Here is a 288-nt window from a genome sequence, read left to right as displayed (position 1 = left end):
CCGAGCCTCAGCGCTGATGTATATCACGACTGTGTTTTTGTGGAAAGCGGGGCTGGGGGACAACGCGGGGTCACTCACCTGTCTGCCTTGCCTGTCCGTGCCCCCGCCATCGCTGCCTGCCCGGAGGGACACGGTGGGCACGGCACGGCAGTGCCCGTGGCACCGTGCGGTGCTTTGCTCTCCACGCTGGTAGCGTGGCTCTCCGGCCGTCCCATCTCCCTCAGAGCAACCTAAACCCATAATTTCTTGTCCTAACTGCTGCTCCTGCCCTCCCGCAGGCTGCAGCCC

The sequence above is a fragment of the Charadrius vociferus genome, unplaced genomic scaffold (genome assembly GCF_000708025.1).
Source record: "Charadrius vociferus isolate BGI_N301 unplaced genomic scaffold, ASM70802v2 scaffold332, whole genome shotgun sequence".
NCBI lineage: Eukaryota > Metazoa > Chordata > Aves > Charadriiformes > Charadriidae > Charadrius > Charadrius vociferus.
This window is presented reverse-complemented; position numbering follows the sequence as displayed.